The following is a 19,531-nucleotide window of genomic DNA, read 5'->3' on the forward strand; positions in this document are numbered from 1 at the left end:
TACTGGGACCCACAGTTATGTACCGTTTGTGAAAAACTAGTAAAAGAGGCTTTTGACGACCAAAAGTCTACTTAGTCGAAGGACGCAGCAAGGGAGACGCTGCGAAAATGGGTCAGGGGCTTCCAGAAGAACACCTCTGGCCCATACCTTCCTAATGAAAAGATGAGGGCTTGTCTTTCCCCTAGGGCATCTTCAGATGCAGTTATTCCCCAGGCTTAACCTGAGATTCCCCTTGTTCAGATTCCGGTAGAATCTGAAGTTTCGGATGCCTTGGAGAGCATCCAATTAGAGGACAACATGTCAGTTGTCTCGGAGGAGACTGAGAACAATCTCTTAGTGGAGGAACTGGATCAGGCGGATGACGTTCCACCTGAGGCTAAAGTCGAGAAAGCCGAAACGATTTCGGTATCATCAACCACAGTGACTGAGCCTGTGCCTTCGACTTCTTCCGCTGCACCCCAGTTAGATTCCATCACGAGTACGTTGTACTCGCTGTTGTCCATGGTGCAGGACATTCAGAAGAGATTGTCCGAGAAAGAAGCCTCTCTTCGCATGGAAATGCATCAGCTGGTTGCAACACGTTTAGCCTCGAAGAAGCTAATTGTCAAGGATCTCCCCGCCTTCTCTGACGTCAACCCCCGCAGAGCATATGCCTATGTCGGGGGGGAAGATCTTCCTCTCAGAGAAACTGGGCACTGTCCCAGTAGAGGAAATTGAGTTCTGACCATGCAAAGGGGCCTACCCGGATTGCTATGTCCGTCTAAAGATGGAACCTGCATGCAAAAAGGAGACAGAGCCGAAGGAAACCATCGTCCTTGAACTCTTTAAGGCCCAGGCCTTATATACAACCATCTTGGAGGAGAGGGCCTCTACTAGCTCCAAGGTGTCGGCTCTCAGCAAGAAGCACCCGTCCTTCATTGCTGACCCCAAACGTGCCTTTCCCTTTATGGACAAAGGGCTCAAGGCAGTCTTAAAGGCAGTTGACGCAGGGAAACCATGCCCTACACTGGAAGAGTTTAGACCTTCCCCCCTCGCCTTTCCATCAGACGATGCAGACTAGAAGGATGTTCATAACACCTTCACAGTTGGGAAGCTGGAGGCAGATATTGCCAGACGACAGTTCGGCGAAGACCTCCTGCGCAGAAAACAGGAGACAAAAGAACGTCTTGCTGCTTCCTTGTCTCTGCAGACCGGCCTAGAGACAATGGCAAGCATCCTGGATACCCCAGACATGTACATGGTCTTTGCCAAATCTCATTTGGCGACAGTCACCAAGGACCTGTACAACTTTATTAAAGCCCGAAGGGCTTGCAGAGAGTTCGTGTTCGCCTCGGCGGCGGTGAGACATGAACCAAGGAAGCTGATAGCTTCCAACATTTGGGGAAAAGACCTCTTCCCAAGCGAAGTGGTCAAAGAGGTCGTGAACAAAGCCGCTACAGAGAACAGAAACCTTCTCTCTAAATGGGGCTTGTCCTCTAAAAGAAAATCTTCAGCTGATGAGGGTCCCCAGCCAAAGAATAAGTTGAAACGACCAAGAGTGCCCTCTCGGCCAAAACAACAGCAACAGCTTCCCGTGGCCACTGTGTCCCAGACGGTGGCACAACCACCCACCACCATCCAACTGGTGCCCCAAACGCTGGCAACCCAGTCACCTGTGTTCACCCCAGATGCCCCTTCAGAGGTAGGGGCAACAAAGGTGGACGTGGCCAAGGAGGTAAATCCTCCACCCAGCACTCAAAGTGAGATGCTACCGGTAGGAGGGAGACTTTTATTCTTCCAGGATCGTTGGACCTTCGATCCCTGGGCCCACAGCCTAATCAAGAACGGACTAGGGTGGAGTTGGAGCTCAACTCTACCAAACTTCCCTCAATTCTTCCAACACTCAACCCCCATATTGGAATAATATGTTCAGGTACTCTTGAACAAAAGAGTTATAAGGAAGGCGAAGTCTGTCAGATTCCAAGGAAGGCTATTTTGTGATCCGAAGAAGGACTCGGAAAAGCTCAGAGTCATTCTGGATTTGTCACCAATCAACAAGTTCATAGTGAACTACAAGTTCAAAATGCTGACGCTTCAACACATCAGGACCCTTTTGCCCAAACGGGCATATACAGTCTCCTTAGACATGACGGATGCGTACTGGCACGTTCCAAGCAGCCGTCAAGTTTCCCCCTACCTGGGATTCAAACTACAAAAAAGAAAGTAAGTTTTCAGAGCCATGCCCTTTGGTCTGAACATAGCTCCAAGGGTATTCACCAAGCTTGCGAATGCACTCCTTCATCAACTACGCCTAAAAGGAATCCAGGTGGTAGCCTACCTGTACGACTGGCTGGTGTGGGCAGCATCCGAGGAAGAGTGCAGGCAAGCCTCCAAGGAAGTGATCCGGTTCCTGGAACACTTAGGATTTAAGATCAACTTGGAAAAATCTCGACTATCTCCAGCTCAAAAGTTTCAGTGGCAGGGCGTCCACTGGAACTTGCAGTCACACTGCCTTTCCATTCCGTCAAAGAAAAGGAAAGAGATAGCAGGATCTGTCAAAAGACTTCATCAGTCCACAAGGATATCAAGAAGGCCACAGGAGAGAGTGTTGGGGTCCCTCCAGTTCGCCTCAGTGACAGATCCAGTATTTAGGGCACAATTAAAAGATGCATCAGGAGTTTGGAGAAAATACGCATCAAACGCTTGAAGAGACCTACAAAGACTGATACCAAATCGTCTGCGATCACTACTCAAGTAATGGCCAGAGGCCAAGAACCTAAGGAACAAGGTTCCCTTACAACCACCTCCACCATCAGTCCCCGTTCAGACGGATGCCTCGAAAGAAGGGTGGGGAGGTCACTCTCATAACCGGAAAGTCCAAGGAATCTGGTCTCCCCTCTTCAAAACCTTCCACATCAATTTTCTGGAAGCCATGGCAATTTTTCTTTCTCTGAAGAAACTGAAACTCCGCTGCTCAATCCACATCCGTCTGGTTCTAGACAGGGAAGTCATAATGAGATGCCTAAACCGACAGGGCTCGAGATCTCCTCACATAAACCAAGTGATACTAGCCATCCTCCGTCAAGCGGAGAAGAAGAGACGGCACTTGTCAGCTGTCCACCTTCAAGGGTTCCGCAATGTGACAGGGGACACTCTATCCAGGATCAAACCGATAGAGTCAGAATGGTCCCTAGATGCAAGATCATTCTCCTTCATCTTACGCAATGTCCCAGGACTGCAGATAGACCTCTTCGCAACGAGCGACAAGAAGCTACCCTGGTTTCGTATCCCCGTACGAGGATCCTCTAGCGGAAGCAATGGATGCAATGTCCCTAGATTGGAACAGATGGTCCAAGATCTACCTATTCCCTCCAACCAACCTTCTGCTGAAAGTCCTCGACAAACTGAGATCCTTTTCTGGGGACAGCAGCAATAGTGGCCCACAAGTGGCCCAACAGCATCTGGTTCCCTCTAGTAACGGAACTACGCCTGAAGCTGATCCCATTGCCGGAACCAGTTCTGACTCAGCATGTGCAGAAATTGACTGTCTCAGCTTCATCAGTGAAAACCCAGAACCTTCATTTCATGATTTTCTCGCCTTAGCGGTCAAGAAACGGTTCGGGATTTCTAGGGACAGTATTAACTTCTTAGAAGAATACAATTCAAAGTCTACAAGAAGACAATATGAGTCTTCCTGGAAGAAGTGGGTGGCCTTTGTCAAGGCAAAGAAACCTAAGGAGATTTCTACAGATTTCTGTTTGTCCTTCTTCATCCATCTTCATGAACAAGGTTTAGCAGCCAATACGATTACTACATGTAAATCTGCCCTAGCCAGACCAATGCTTTACGCCTTCCAGGTAGATTTTTCCAATGAGATCTTCAACAAGATTCCTAAAGCCTGCGCTAAACTTCGGCCCGCAGCTCCTCCTAAGCCCATTTCATGGTCTTTGGATAAGGTTCATCACTTAGCATCAACCCTGAACAATGAGGATTGCTCGCTGATAGAATTGACTGAAAAGGTGATATTCTTATTTGCACTAGACTCGGAAGCCAGAGTTAGCGAAATAGTGGCCCTCTCGAGGGATGATGGCCACATTCAGTTCACAGACAACGGAGAACTGAACCTCTTTCCGGACCCGACGTTTCTCGCCAAGAACAAGCTGCCCACTAAGAGATGGGGTCCCTGGAGAATCTGCCCTCTGAAGGAAGAAGCATCCCTCTGCTCAGTGGAATGCCTAAAGGTCTATCTTCGTAGAACTTCAGACTTTAAGGGAGGTCAGCTTTTCAGGGGAGAGACTTCCAGTTCAACGTTATCCTTGAAACAGATAAGGGCGAAAATCACCTATTTTATACGCAGAGAGGATCCAGACAGTACACCCGCAGGTCATGATCCAAGAAAAGCTGCCTCGTCTCTGAATTTCTTTCAGACGATGTCGTTTGAAAGCTTTCGTGCTTATACTGGATGGAAGTCGTCCAGAGTTTTCTTCAAGCACTACGCGAAGCAATTATAAGAAATTAAATTTCATGTGGGGGCGGCGGGCAGTGTAATAAAACCTTCCGCTTGATTACTGCGAAGAACAGTGCACTATTTGGGACTTTTGGTGAAGGGTGTACATGATAAACTTTCAAGTCATATCATGTTGAGTATTGTGTTTAGTAATGACACTATAGACTGTTCTATTCACACGGGTGACTTTAAGTATAACAGACTGACACAAGTGCCAGGCATACCTATATGCACAGTGTTCCTAGTAACAACAGAATGCTTAGTGAAATTCTTATATTTCCCATAGAGTGGCTGGTTTCCTTTTCATATGAAACTGATTTCATTTTCTGTTATTACTGTTTATGCTTCTATGCAGAATTGTTCAGTGTAATATGTAATTGATTACATCTATGATTTCTAAATTTATTGTAATAAACAATAGAACGAATCTTTGCGTCTCTTTCATCCCAAACATTCCAGTTTAAGTATAAAGTCAGAGCATCCTTGATTCTTTTAATATTTAAGAAAATATCGGAACTAAGATTCCTATTGTTCCAAGCAAGCATTTTACTGTTTAAGGTTTCCTACACGTATATAAACCTGTCTGTCTCTTTAACAATAGACCCGGGAGGTACCAGTAACCTGCACAGACCAATACCATCCAAGTACAGACTATGCTTTACGTATATGATGACACTAATATACAAACTGTTTGCTAGATTGTTTCTTTGAACTCACAATCCTCGGGTTTTTTCCTCGAGTCTGCCCAGATCTTTCCCTGTAGGGGGCAGGAAGCACTGACCTATTTCATGATCAGCTGATTGATGTATAACGGTAAAATCAAGTGTCTCTAGGTCTAGAAGACCAAAAAGGAAAGATTTATCTCGAGATGGACGGCACTATTGAAAATCCACAGATACATTAATGCTCTGGAAAATTTCCATCACGACGACATGGCCTGAGCCCAAAAAAACGGATTTTGAGCAACGCGAAAAATCTATTTTTGGGTGAGGTAGCCATGTCGTCCTGATGGACCCACCCTCTTTTTGACAAAAGGATAATGAATCCCTCCCTATGGTACTGTACCTGCAACACCTACAAAGTTACAAAGAATGGCTTGGTAGCGCCTTGCGGTGGCGATTCGGCGCACTATTTACAGTACAGTAGGAGTGTCGAGAGTGTTGTCTCTTTAACGAGCCTCCTTATTCTTGCCACTCTTTCCCCTCGAAACAAAAGCGCTATTGGGGGTGTAGATAGCCATGAGACGTGTCAAGAATACGTCCTCTGATAATACGCGATATCCCTTTTAAAATTTTAAGGGATATTCGTTCCAGGAGTTAGAATTCTGGATACCTTTGGTAAATTCTCTCGGATATATCACTGTAGTCAAATATACCTAGGAAGCAACTAATGAAGGAACTTCCATCAGGACGACATGGCTACCTCACCCAAAAATGGATTTTTTGCTTCGCTCAAAATCCGTTTAATTGCCCTTCAGTTTAAATTTAATGTATATGAAGTACACCTCAAGAAATTCCAAGTGATTTTTATAGCTGGCCAGAGAGAGAGAGAGAGAGAGAGAGAGAGAGAGAGAGAGAGAGAGAGAGAGAGAGAGAGAGAGAGAGAGAGAGGAAGGTTATCAGCTGGCATGTGTATAGACCTGCACTAACAAATGTTACTGCTAATTTGGTGGAGATCCTTACCTCACAACGATGCTTTAAATTTATTTGATCATTTTTTTTCAAGAAAGGCAATAATTCTTAGCAATGAATTATATTGATAACTGTTACTTAAACATTATTATGGGCTGTATGGCCTCGAACTTAGTATTTCTCCATGGTGTTTATTAAAGTTGTACCCCTTACCCAGGTGCCTTACAATCGAGGTGAAGGGAAAGAAAGTCATTGTAAGAAATTTAACGTTGACTTTTTTTTTTTTTTTTTTTTTTTTACTTAAAAGGGGGAGCACCGGTTTCAAACAAGTTTCGAATATCTTGGATGTCAAAATTACTGGCTTCTAGAGATTCGTCCAGATTCACAGCCAGGCAGTGAATAGTTTGTTCGCCTAGGGAAAAAAATAATACGTGAAAGAGCCGAATTAGCATAAGAAATCTGAAATATATATATATATATATATATATATATATATATATATATATATATATATATATATATATATATATATCTACATATATACATATATATATATATATATATATATATATATATATATATATATATATATATATATATATATATATATACATATATATATATATATATATATATATATATATATATATATATATATATATATAGATATATATATATATATATATATATATATATATATATATATATATATATATATATATATATATATATATATATATATATATATATATATATATATCCAAACAAGGATCATCTTACTTTGTGGGCTATACGTTTTAGCGAATATTTTAGGAAGCTTTCATAAATTGATATGATATTAATTATTTTTCCAGTTAAAAACAGATTTTCCGAAATTTAGGTTGGTTTATAGTTCAAAGAATGTGTACATGGATATCTTATAAAATATCTAAAGAATACTCAGAATATTTAGAAATCTATAGTAGAGGAACAAATTCAGATATATGAGAAACCTGTAAACATTAATAGCCAGCACAACTATGTCAGTCTAATATTTTAGCAAATTTTCTAAACCATATGACTGCCAAATGCAACAGGCATCAAATTAGAGCAGTTGCCCTTCCCCTAAGCGAGCTTAAGACCAGACAATATATGGGTTGAAGGAGAACAATCATAAGGGTCCAAATTTAAATTCACTCAGACAATTAGTCGGCGAGCAGCAGCAGTTGGAATCAATTCTCTCTTTTCTTATTGGTTCTAGTCTGAGATAAGACCAAGAGTATCAGGTGATTAGGATATGATTGAATTCTGTACTTTTGACGGGAGGTCATATTTCACCTAATTAAATAAAAGTTGCGCTCCGTTCTTTCAAAAATTTTTTTTATTAAAATAATGATAATCTGAACAGAAATAAAAAATGCACATGCAAACACGTGGGCAGAGAGAGAGAGAGAGAGAGAGAGAGAGAGAGAGAGAGAGAGAGAGAGAGAGAGAGAGAGAGAGAGAGAGAGAGAGAGAATACTTGCCAAAAATTATCAAGTATATATTGTTATCATTCGAAAGTCAGATGAGTAAGCATTGGAAAACAGTGAAAAAAGGCTTGTATTGCGTACATTTTATGCAAATAACTGCTATGAATGTAACTGTTAACAGCTATTGGTTTTGGAAAGAATTTACAGTAAGCCTTTGTGTATAGATACACTGTTTTAATTCCCTGGGACTTTTTTTTTCTTCTCGGATTTAATATCTGAAAAGTATGTTCATGTTACATCAAGAAGTATACTTTATTTCTTTGAAACTTACACATGTAAAAACTACTATACCTTTTTGTTCTCTTGGTGTCAGTTATCCCTCAAAGTTAAATGGTTTGTTGGAAGAGGTACCACATTCTTACATGCACCATTCTTCAATTACCTTTTAGCTTTTATACAACAATTAACATATAAAGTCATTCATGTCACTTTTTGATACATGTGGTTTAACTTCTTCCTTAAAATATCTGCGTTTTTGCACCACCAATCATTCAGGATATGCAGCTCCTGGTATGCTAAGCGAACAAGTTAAATATAGTATTGTGTTATATGATCTAAGATAGTCTTTTGAATATTTGCATTTCCTTAAATATATCCGATTGTAAAATATACCATTTAATGACCATGATGAGGCTAAAGAATGTTTAAACTCATCGATAAATTTATAGAAAAATCACGGTACAACATTTGTATGAAAAAAAAAAAAAATTTGGCTACAGGAAATTATGTACTTTCAACGAATTAACCATTATTTCCTCTGCAAATATGCCGTTCCACTGTTATGGACCCACCCAACCCACTTTTCCCGAAGGATCAGGTGGGATACTGGGATTTTTGGAGTGCAAGAAAAGGACAAAACGGGATTATTTAACACTTTTAAGATTTGTGAAAGGGTACAGAACCTAACAAATCCACCTAACCTAACCTAGTAGATCCCAGTTTACAATCCTTAGACGGGGCAAACCCCCGGAAAACCTTCCCAGGTCACAAAACACGATTGTTTAACACTTTTGATATTTGTATAAGGATACAGAACCTAACAAACCCACCTAACCTAACCTAGTAAAATCAGGTCTTAACCCCTAGCCGGGGGGCAAACCCCTGAACCCCCCTTCCCACGTCAAAAGCTAAAAGTAAATCACAAATAAATTCTTACCCATTGATTGACAATTATGTCTCTATTTTGTCTTTGCAATCTTTACAGAAGTGTTGCAGTAAGAAAAGCGCTGGACTCCCCTAAAAGATAAGTCAGAATCGCACTTAGGACACTTTAACCTTTGAGGGATAACACAATAAGCTTTTTAAAAAATTATTCACTACACCAGGAGTATTGTGAATCTTGGCTCTAGCATTGAAATAGCCAAAGAACAGCCATTACTCTTTGTTACTTTGCGCCTTGAAGCAAGAAGAAGGCCTACTTGTTCGCACAAGTATAAACTCGTAATCGTGCAAGAAACTATGCACAAAATGCCCAAACGGGAGCAGAAACATCCGACTTGCAAATGTAAACGAAAGATTAAAAAAAAAAAAGAAAAAAAAGAAAAAAAAAATTTTCAGGGGAGGAGGATCTCCATTTTTAACATTTTTTTTTTTTTTTACGCAATTTTTCTTGGATTTATTATGCACCCAGAGAATAATTTAAAGAGAAGAAAAGGTTAGTTTTATCATTATTTATCGATTCGCCCGTAAATTTCGCCCGTAAATGTTCCCCACCCAAAAGCCGTGGTTCCCTCTGGGCTGTCCCCATTACCGTAGCATTTATTATGGTATGTCTAATTAAAGATTTATTTGCGATGGAAATGAAAGTCTTTTTGAAAGAAAACGGGAGTTTTTTCTATAAATACCACACTTTTTTTATTATTAGTAAAGTTTTCCCCTGTTTTTCTACACCATGGCTTGCTAAGACACTCACCGATGTCAAAACCACTAAATAAATATTTTTTTTTTATTTAATCTTCTTTCATATACCCAGATTTTAGATCAAGCACACATCACCTACTGCGCTTCCAACTATAAATGACGTTAAGTCTTTCTAGTATTATCTAGATATATGTGTGAAATGACCAAACTTGAGTTAATAAATTTTAGCTTGAAGTATGTTATTTGGTGGGTGTAGGAAATAGAATATTTAGGTCTCATATATTTTCATTTAAAGTGGTTTTTCACAATATAAAAATGTCTTTAAATGTAAGTCTTATTTTAATTGAAATTTACATTTAAGGAACATGATCAATCTATTTGTTCGAACATTAAAAATATTCGTATATTGAAAAGATTACTTAAGAGCTGCCTTTAGTTTCTTTATGATGTTTAGTGACATTAAACCTCGCACTGTACTTCAGATAAATTATGGTAGCCAGAAAGGTGTTTTACTAAAAATGATTGATTTTATGCTTAGAAAGAGGGTAAAAACTTTAAAGCATCCTAGATTTGCATTTCTTTGTACATACTCCTAATAGAAGTGATACTATCTTGCCACTCAATGGGGTGGGGGGGTGGGGGGGGGTTGGGGGGCTAAATAACATGCTGAAAAAGTTAAGATTTATCCACCATAACGCTGGTATTTAATACAAACTTTCTTGTTTAGTTGTTTTCGATTTTTTATGTATTAATCAGACAAGGGTTCACATGATCATACCAATGAACCTAATTTTTTTATATGAATTGGACCCAAATTTGCTAGGTAAGAATATTGAACTAGTTAGTGATAACACAAACGGAAAGAAAACCATTTAGATATGATAGAAACGGATTTGATAAATATTATCATGACAGAAAATAGGCCTTCGAAATAAATAACATGCTGAAAAAGTTAAGATTTATCCACCATAACGCTGGTATTTAATACAAACTTTCTTGTTTAGTTGTTTTCGATTTTTTATGTATTAATCAGACAAGGGTTCACATGATCATACCAATGAACCTAATTTTTTTATATGAATTGGACCCAAATTTGCTAGGTAAGAATATTGAACTAGTTAGTGATAACACAAACGGAAAGAAAACCATTTAGATATGATAGAAACGGATTTGATAAATATTATCATGACAGAAAATAGGCCTTCGAAATAAAAAGATAAAGATGACTTTTGGTTCTCTTTTAAATGTTAAAATTTAGGTTAAATTGTTGAAAGCAAGACACCAGTCACATGGATCCATAATAGAAGTTAAGGAGAACTCTCTACACCCTGAGAAGTATTTTATTTTAAACTAAGACTTTTTAGAGAATTTCTACATAATAAAACAATTTTAGCATATATGAAATCGAATGTAGTTCGGGTTCCTGACGAGGCTGTTAAAATTTTTTTTTTTTCTACTCTAGAAAACATATCAAATATTTGCTCTAGTACAGTAAGAAGGACCACAAAAACACGTTTCACTGCAATTGTCTCCTGTTTCATCTTCACTAAATTGAAATGTTTTCTACGTCAGCCTATTAGTTCATTGTATCAAATCAGTTTTTTTTGCAATAATTTTTTTTTCTTTAATCGATCCATGCCTCTTTGTAAGGTTATAAGTATACCAGTACATACCCATATAACTTTGTATTCATGGAGAGGTACATCTTTGCTCTATATCATTGATAGAATATATATATATATATATATATATATATATATATATATATATATATATATATATTCATATATATATATATATATATATATATATATATATATATATTTATACATATAAATATATATATATATATATATATATATATATATATATATATATATATATTTATATATATGAATATATATATATATATATATATATATATATATATATATATATATATATATATATATATATATATATATATATATATATATATATAGGCATCCTCTCAAGTACAGTTTGTCATAAACAATCTCTATTTGAGGTGAAACAAAATTTAAGTACTAAACCTTAGAATTAGTTTACTGTAAAGGTATTCTTCAAACTTTTTTCTTTATTACCGGGCTGAATCAGTGCCGTCGTTGAAACTGTTCGACAAGTGACGTCGTGGGCAACGGGAACGCATTTACAGTCGCTCATGAGCCTATCTCTTATATACAGGATACTAAAATCTATTGGGCTTGTAGTTTTCTGTATTTCACAGGAAGGTAGCATAAATGGTATTAGTAATAATTATAATGATAATGACTAGCTGCAACTTGGGACGGATATTGTTTATGAGATTGGCATTGTCCCTCGTTGATGTTGCTCACTATCACGCAGTCCACTATATAATGCAAAATTCAACAGGATATTTAAGAAGTCTATACCAGAGCTTTGTTTTTACAATTGTAGATATTACCATGAAATCTGGCAGGAACAGAGAATCTGTTTCACATTAATCGGTGGAATTTACATTTGGATTTGTGAATTATTTTATGTACAATTTACTCAACGCCAAAAATAACCTTTCAACCCATACGGAAATAAACGTTTGCTGTGGCTCTTCTATGGCAAATATCAACATGAAAATTGGTATGGATAAAGTAAATATCGATCCCATAAATTTAGAAATGTGAAGTATTTTACGACTAATTTACGGCGCCATCGAAAATCAGACACTCGCGAATATCACAAAAATTAATACTGTGAATTTTCTATGGCAAGTATCAATACGAAAATTGGTATGAATGTAGTTCACATAACATCGATTAAACCATGTGAGAAAAAATGGATAACTGTAAAATTCTAGTAGTTTGCTGCTCCTCACTGATTTTTTAGATAAAAGTTGTTACATACGAACAAAAGTGACGGCCAGGGCATGGCTATAGCAAGTATGAACATGGAAATTGGAATAATGAAAGCTCATATCTCTCTAAATAGAACCATGAAATTACATTTGAATATATATATTGGTATATTATCTATTGACCCCACTGCTGAAAATATCAGGTGCTCCCAACATACCCTCACCCCCGCTCTGAAATCTAGGGAGATTATAAAAGGGAATGACTAGTCTATGGGTTAAAGAAAAAAAAATCGGCATTTCATATTAGGTCACCCACTTCGTTCGCGATTATAATAATAATAGTAATAGTAATAATAATAATAATAATAATAACAACGACAATAATAATAATAATAATAATAATAATAATAATAATAATAATAATAATAATAATAATAATAATAATTTCATGATATTTTTTTTTTTTTTTTTTTTTAGAATTTTTAGGGTATGCTAATTTCTTAGCAATATTTTACTATACACGACGATAAGTTTATTCTCGAAACAGACTTTATATGAATTACATTATCTCATTACTTAGTTTAAAATAGTTCAGTTAAATAAATTCCCCCATGTAATTAATTTAAGCCAAAAAAAAAAACCCTCAATATCATATCACTTCCATTAGAACGCTTCCTATAATTCAATGAAAGGATTCCGAGAGGTGAAGGAAATCTATATCCAATCAAAACTTTTAAAGAAAATCTTAAGGCCTGTGATGCAAATCGCATCAGCTCAACACAAATTTTGGATATGGAAGACACAGTAGAACCAAGGCTATTGCATTTAATATTCGTTTGTACAACGATTCTTCATAAAATAACAGATAGTATGTGGCAAGAAAAAGATTGCATAAAGTTACAGGAAGTTAGTGTTTTAAATTCATGTAACTTTAGATAAACTTAATAAGATTATAGTTAAGATTTTGTTAGTTATTTGGTTTCGACCTATACTGTTACAGGGTATAAAGATATGGCTATTCATGTCAATGTTTACCAAATTACGAATAGATGTCAGTAATGAGAGAGAGAGAGAGAGAGAGAGAGAGAGAGAGAGAGAGAGAGAGAGAGAGAGAGAGAGAGAGAGAGAGAGAGAGAGAGATAGAGAGTTATACTTACCGTTTAAGAGAGAAGTAAATCCTGTGATTTAACCGATTTCTACCTTTCAAAATTAACAAAGGCAGATCAAATAAAAAGGAGCGTAAGGTTTGTATATAGTGCCGGGGCAAATAACTGTTAATAAATAAACTTCAATGTTCCAATGTTGGGGTAACAAATTGTGCAATTCATTTTAGAAAATCTGAAGGAATAATGGTAGTACAAGGTAATGTCATCTACTACAGTGGAACCATGTATTTGAACCATGTCAATTAAATAAATTTCTTCCTTAACAACAGAAAAATTCACGTTGATAAAATTTGAAGGGTAAATCTGGATCAATTGTAATGAAAACAATCTCTGCCCATGGTGCTAATGGTGTGACAAGTAAAACTAATAAATCCTGACGGTCCGAAAATTTAGCAAATTACGTTTTCCCTCATCAATGACAATTAGGTTTTAATGTAGTTGCATCTTCTTTACTAAAATTGGGTAACAAACCAATAAGGAAGCTATATATGTATTATTTTGTTAATGAATAGGAAGTCCTGCTTTACGGTGTGACGGGCCGAGAGAAGGTTGTGACTCAAAGGCAGGAAGCAATCAACTGAGTAACATTATTAAAGAACACTCTCCTTTATATACAAAACCTCAAGGCAACAAGAAATTTCATGTTCGAGAAAACAGACAATGTTACAGAGGAAAAACGCAGACATGTTTATTCTGGTTCTTTTTAGCGTGAGGGCAGAGCGGAGATACAAGCATAATATATGAAATATAATCTATGTACGATCGTGTGACACACGCTTGGTAAATGGCTCCCCCCCCCCCCTAACAAATGACATACTGTACATGTTAAATAGGGCGCCGCTGATCTAGAGAGGCGAACTGTAGGCAGGTCCATCTGGCAGAAGATAAGCAGGGTTTTAGACGATCAATGGAGACCCAGTCTTCTTTGCCACGAATGTTTAGTAGGAATGCTTTCGGGACTGAGTCGGAGATCTCAAGGAAAGGGCCCGTGTAAGGGGGCGTTAGCGGTGGCTTGCTAGTGTCGTTGCGCAGGAAGACGTGCATTGCAGAGTGCAAGTCTGTTGGTATGTGATGCTTCGCTGGGGGCTTGTAAGTCTGGCGGCACGGAGTAAATTTTCCCACGACGTGACGTATGCGCTGGAGATCGTTCGGAGGAGTTTGTAGAAGGAAAAAAATCGGCAGGGACTACCAATGGGTCGCCATACACCATTTCAGCTGCCGAGACGTCGAGGGCGTCTTTAGGAGTGGTCCTTAGTCCCAGGAGGACCCAGGGAAGCTGAGTAAACCAGTTGCAATCCTTGCAGCAGGACATCAAAGCTGCTTTGAGGGGTGCGATGAAAACGTTCAACCATTCCATTGGCAGCGGGGGTTGTAGGCCGTTGTCTGGTGTAGGGTGATGCCCAGGAGATTCACTAATGATGTCCACAATTGAGAGGTGAAAGTGGTTCCCCCTGTCAGAAGTAATATGCTCAGGGATACCAAATCTTGCAATCCATCCAGAGAGTAAGGCAGATGTACATGAGGCGGACGTTGCAGTCTCCATGGGAATGGCTTCAGGCCAACGAGTGGAGCGGGTCGATGACGGTAAACAGGTAACGATGTCCTTGTGATGTGGGTAGGGGGCCTACAACGTCGACGTGAAGGTGTGCGAAACGACGCTGAGGCTGAGGAAAGGTGCCCACTCCTGAATACATGTGTCGATGTACTTTGGAAGTTTGGCAAGAAGTACAGTCGTGGACCCAATCCTTAGCATCCTTAGAAATGCCGTGCCAAATGAACTTTGCCTTCAGCACCTGTGCAGTAGAACGACACGAGGGATGTGAAAGGCCGTGAATGAAATCAAACACCTGTCGGCGCATGGGAGCAGGAATCCAAGGTCGGGGGTCTACCAGTACTGACGTCACAGAGGAGGGTGGTGTTGGAGTCTTCGAGGGGGAAGTCTTCCCAACGGAGGGACGTGCAGGACTTCCTACATGCTTGATACTCTGGATCCTGTCGTTGGGCTTCAGCCAGGGCGTTTTTAATCCAATCCCTGTTGAACGGCAGCCAACATGTTTCTTGACAGGGCATCGGCAACGGGATTCATTTTCCCAGGGACGTATTGAAGGGTGCAATTGTATTCAGCCACGGCGGAGAGATGTCGGCGTTGCCGGGCGGTCCAGGCATCAGACGGTCGAGTAAAGGCGTGCACCAGAGGCATGTGGTCTGTGCGAATGACGAAGGGCGTACCTTCTAAGAAATGGCAAAAGAGACTGACTGCCAAGTGCACCGCCAGCAATTCTCAATCGAAGGTAGAATAACCTGATTCTGCCTTGGACAGTTTTCTGCTGAAGAAGGCCAATGGGCAGGCCGAGCCGTTGACCACCTGCTCGAGTACTGCACCAATAGCGACGTCGCTGGCATCGGTGAAGAGGGGGAGGAGAGGGGCATGTGGGATAGGAAAAGTGAGAGCCGCAGCAGTTGACAGGGCCTTCTTTGCATTGCAGAAGGCTGCTTCTTGAAGGGGACCCCACTTCAGGTCCTTTGGCTTGCCCTTGAGGGAGGCGTAGAGGGGAGCAAGAGTAGTGGCAATGGCTGGCAGAAAACGGTGATAACAGTTGATCATGCCCAAAAATTCCTGCAGCCCTTTGACGGTCGAGGGTGCGGGGAAGTTCTGAACGGCTGCTACCTTCTCAGGGAGGGGATGGACTCCTTCAGGAGTGATGCGGTGCCCTAAGAACGACACTTAGTTGGCGCCAAAGGTACACTTGTCGTACCGGACTACAAGGCCGTTTTGTTGCAGGCGGACGAGCACGATGCGCAGGTGACGGAGGTGTTTACTCTTTTGAAGAGGAGAACACAAGTATGTCGTCCACATAACATACACAGAAAGGGAGGTCCCCTAAGATGCCATCCATGAGACGATGAAACGTGGCCCAAGCATTACGAAGGCCAAAACAGGAGTAATTGAAGGTGTATGTACCAAACGGAGTGGTGATGGCAGTCTTGGGGATGTCTTCTGGGTTCATAGGCACCTGATAATACCCCTTCAGGGGGGTCGAGCGTAGAGAAAACCTTCGCTTTGTGCAGGTAGGAAGTCACGTCGGCAATGTTTGGGAGGGGGGGGTAGTGATCCGGTTCTGTTTGCATGTTCAGGCGCCTGTAATCCCCGCACAGACGGAGGGAGCCGTCTTTCTTCAGAACGATGTGTAATGGTGACGACCATGGGCTGGAGGCCTTTTCGCAAAGGCCCCATTTCCTCCTTTTTGGCGAACGTCTGTTTGGCGGCTGCCAATCGTTCCGGTGCCAGGCGTCTGAATTTTGCGAAATCTGGGGGTCCCGTCGTCTTGATATGGTGATAAATACCGTGCTTGGCAGGAACCATGGGCGTTTGGCGAAGTTCTGGACGGAAAACTTCCGGGTACGACATGAGGTGGGCGTAGGCCTCTGTGGGTGCGCTGATGGGGAGAGGGAGGTTGGAGGGGGGCGGGTTGAAGAGGTGTCGACAAGTACGAGTCTGCGTTGACCAATCGTCAGTGGGCGACATCGACCAGAAGGTGGAAAGGAGAGAGGAAATCCGCACCGAGGATCGGCAATGTGACGTCAGCAACGAGAAACTTTCAATTGAATTTACCGTTTCCGAACGATACTGTGAGGTTCTCGTAACCGTTGGCAGCTACCAAGCGGACATCAGCAGATGTAGAGAGACTACGTCGTGTCTTGAAGAGTTTCCTTGGCAAGAAAGAACGACAAGCACCCGTGTCTACCAAAAATCGCACGCCCGTTCCTGCATCATGTAAAAAGAAAAGATTAGAAACACGGGAGGCCACCGCCACGAGCGATGGCCTACTTACACGTTTTTTGCCCACTGACATTCCTCGGCACATTTCTTCTCGTTTGCCCCGAATCAGAAGTGGTAGTACCAAAACTGCGGCGGATGGAAGGTAGTAAGTGGCAGTAGAAGTCGTTTGTTGGGGCGCGAGTGATTGGTGGGTGGTGGGCTGCTTTGTCGCTGCTTCGGCACGTCACGGGGTAGGCGTGTATGTCCTACGGCATTCATGTCAGCTTCGGTAGACGTTGAATAGGCATCCTCTTTGTCAGGGGTGGAGGTGTTGATGGAGGTCTTGAAGTGGCTGTCCATAAGGGCTTCGGCTTTGGTCATCAAGTCCTTTATGGGTAAACTATCGACATCGGGTATGGCAGCGCGTATAATTCCGGGTAAACGGCGTATCCAAAGGGCACGGAGTAGGTTCACCTCACGAGGAAAGCCGTCTGCGCCAGGTTGAAGGCGAGCGATACTGGTCATTTCCCTGAGGGCAAGCGAAGCCCTTTGGTCCCCCAACGGTTATTGCGAGATCTGGAAAAGCTTTGCTATATGGGCGGCTGGCAATGGCGAGTACTGGTGCAGAAGGCATGTTTTGAGGGCGTCATATGCTATTGGGGTATCTCCTTGTTCCCAAAGCCAGTCGGATATTTCTGAGAAGGTGTCCTCGGGTATCGCCGCGAGGACATAATCTGCTTTGGTGGTTGAGCGAGTCACGCCCTTGATGCGAAACTGGACTTCTGCGCGCTGAAACCAAGCAAACGCGTCTCCGCTGGCAAACGATGAAAGTTTCAATGGGGCAGCCACAGCGCCAACTTCCGTAGAGTCCGCCATATTACCAACGATGGAGGGGCGAGGGGGGTTGGGGGGGGTGGAAAGCGGTGGGAGCGAGTCGACTTCCGGGGTCACCAATGTGACGGGCCGAGAGAAGGTTGTGACTCAAAGGCAGGAAGCAATCAACTGAGTAACTTTATTAAAGAACACTCTCCTTTATATACAAAACCTCAAGGCAACGGGGTAATTTCATGTTCAAGAAACAGACAATGTTACAGAGGAAAAACGCAGACATGTTTAGTCTGGTTCTTTTTAGTGCGAGGGAAGAGCGCACATACAAGCATAATATATACAAAATGATTTATGTACGATCGTGTGACACACGGTTGGTACAACGGTATTCGTTCATACATAATGGGTGGTCAGATTATTATAATGGAAAATTTCTTTTCTATATTGAATCAACCAATGACCCGATACCTCAAGTTTCACTTAAGAAATGCAGTAACTTGGCAGCAGTTACTAGATAAGTTCGTGTCCAAAATGGTCGGCAGGTGGGCTTCTTCTTTATTAATTTTTTTTCCTTTTTTTTTTTTACAAATAATGAATAACCTCCTTCGAGCTTATAAATTTCAATATAAATATCACATGTATCATAGGAAACTTGAAGTCATCATTTCCATTGCTCATGATCAACTAAAGGAGTTGAAAACGTTATGTATAGGAGGTATTTGGTTTATAGAAGTCGTCAAGTAAGATTTTCATCCTTGATTGCGTTTGATGTGAGAAGAAATGGTATTTGCTAGTTGGCACACATTCATTTATCTTTGGACATCATATGTCATAAATAGAAACTATAACGGCAAATAACAGTGGATTCTTCGTGTTTATTTACAATATACGTTTAATAATGCAATCAATTTCATTACTCTATATCAGTGCAACAAAATATACCATCTCTTTAGAACATAAATTATATTTTTATGATTCATATTTTCTCGCTGATTACCCTTCGTTATATCTAAAACGTTTTGTAATTATCCATTATCTAGGCTTTAATTACTTCTTCCCCTATTCAACTCCCGTTTCATAATTGAATAGAACGTTACAGCAAATAAATGCAGTCAACATTGCTGAGTCTAGAAAGATTAACGAGAAAAATATACGGAAAAGAAAACTAAACTTCATATCATAGTTCTTGGTATAAAATAGCAATGCTATTGACATTTTTAGCCTAGTCTATTTACTGGAGCAAATTAACTTTACTCCTTTCAGTAGAATTGAATGGAAACTAGTCAATCAAAATATACAAAATTGTTAAGAATTATATCTAAATTAGTTATAATTTCATTAATTTTTTACCCCTTAGTAATGTGCAAATTTTTCTAAATTATCGGCATTATCATGATATAATAGTTTATTTTGTTATATGAGTGGTCATCAAAAACAGCACTTGGTCAAAAGATATAAT

Source organism: Palaemon carinicauda, chromosome 1 (assembly GCF_036898095.1).
Source record: "Palaemon carinicauda isolate YSFRI2023 chromosome 1, ASM3689809v2, whole genome shotgun sequence".
Taxonomy (NCBI): Eukaryota; Metazoa; Arthropoda; class Malacostraca; order Decapoda; family Palaemonidae; genus Palaemon; species Palaemon carinicauda.